The sequence below is a fragment of the Lactuca sativa genome, chromosome 6 (assembly GCF_002870075.4).
Source record: "Lactuca sativa cultivar Salinas chromosome 6, Lsat_Salinas_v11, whole genome shotgun sequence".
Classification (NCBI taxonomy): domain Eukaryota; kingdom Viridiplantae; phylum Streptophyta; class Magnoliopsida; order Asterales; family Asteraceae; genus Lactuca; species Lactuca sativa.
In genome coordinates, this window is record NC_056628.2 from 176,112,917 (window position 1) to 176,114,682 (window position 1,766).

The 1,766-nt window shown below is 38.7% G+C and overlaps 1 long non-coding RNA gene across 1 annotated transcript; it reads left to right on the plus strand.

The window, feature by feature from the left end:
• Window positions 1-305: 305 nt before the first annotated feature.
• On the plus strand, window positions 306-1,489 carry LOC122194646 (uncharacterized). The gene is made up of 3 exons (XR_006184005.2): window positions 306-826; window positions 931-1,023; window positions 1,100-1,489. It is a non-coding gene; the product is annotated as an uncharacterized LOC122194646 (long non-coding RNA).
• Window positions 1,490-1,766: the final 277 nt, after the last annotated feature.

Below are 1,766 nucleotides of genomic sequence, written 5' to 3' on the forward strand. Positions count from 1 at the left end.
GCCACATTTCTTGAACTTTGAAATACTTTCAGGACCGTTTCGTAATGAATTTACACTATTGTAACTTCACTAAACTATAGGAGCGGTTTGGTAATTTAATTAACCAAAGTGACTGATTAGATTAAAATAAATCAAGGGAGGGACTGAAATGGTTCAAATGGAATTAATGTTTGAAAATTTGGGCTGATTTGGTTAAGAAATTTCTACTGAAGGGGCTGAAATGCTTATTTTAATTCAAACTTTGAAGATTTGGGATCTATTTTGTTTGATCGGTCAAAGGGAACGAAAGATGAACAAATACGAAAGCAGATAGAATGCACGAACGAATCGTCGGCAGTCAAGAAGGAGGCACGAAGGCAGGGTTCCTTTTTGGTCCGATGTTTGTCGATCTATCGCAAGGAGGGGTTGAAGCATCTCCAATTCTTGTCCTCTTCTGATCGGGGATGGGAAGGACTCGACCAAAGCAGGGAAACAGACGAACAAGACTGCCGACGGTGGCTGACGATCGAGAGGGGGAGGATGGCATCTTCGGGGTTGACGAGGCCGAAGAAAGAATGTGGGAAGATGCAGCGAGGCTGCTCGTGATCTCGGTGGAAGCAGCGAGGGGCTGCTCAAGCAGTTTCTCGGCTGCTTGCTTCAGTCCCGATAGCGGGGTGCGAAGGGAAATGCGAGTGAGAGAGGCGAGGGGAGAGGCCAGAAGAGGGGGTCTAGTGGGAGGAAACTAACAGCAGTAGTAGTTCGAGTGGGGGTGTTTGGCAGCGGAGCTCGTCGGGAAGGAAGGGAAGATGCGACGGAGGCTGCTCCTGCAGTCTCCCTGTTGCTTCTGGTTTTCTTTTTCTCTTTTTTTTTTTTTTTTATTTTATTTATTTTTTTATTTTTTATACTGAAATAATGGGACTTTGGTGTGTGTTTGGGTTTGATTTTTGACAGGAGAAAGAAGGAAGAAATCAGTGGGTGGCGTTGTTGTGTTCGTCGTCAGGAAGAGGGGAAGGAAACCAGGCTGCTGCCTCTTGGCTTTCATAGGTACAATCCAACTTCTAGTAGCGTGTTTTCTTGGCTGAAATCTCATGAATGAATGTTTGGTTCTTTCATTTGACAGGGAAAGAAAAGGAAAAGAGGAGAGGAGCTGAAGAAGGTGACGAATTCAGGAGTGTTTGTGGGTTTGAATTTGATGTTTCATTTGTGGGTTTGATGTTTCAGGAGTGTTTCATTTGGGTTTGACAGCTTCAATTGAGAAAGGAAACCGGTTTTGTCTAAAAAAAATGTTTACTTTGTGTGAGGTTTTGGTTAAGTTAAAATGTGAAAGAAAATAATAGGTTTTAATTTGTTATCTTTTGCCCATAAATGTGTATATATATTTGGTATATATTTTGTATTTGATTTTGTATTTTGTATATGGTGTACGTTGTATTTGATTTTGTATTTGAGTGTGTAATTTGTGTACTTTGTGTGAGACTTGTAAGCAAGCAATTCATTGATTTAATAAGTATGTATTTTGTATGTGTATTGATGTATTGCTTAATTATTCATGTATTTGTGTATTGTTTTGATTTATTGTACTAGCCTATATCTGGCTGGTATAGTGTAGAGGAGAGTTGACCATTCTTGTACTTTGATACATATCTAACATGTGTCTATGTATTAATAAACTTAAAAGTCACAATTTATACATTTGATATATCTATGTAGACATTAATGTTTTTAAATTATATAACATTGTTGTATATATAAATGCATGTGTCTATAAATAAGTATGACTTTATACA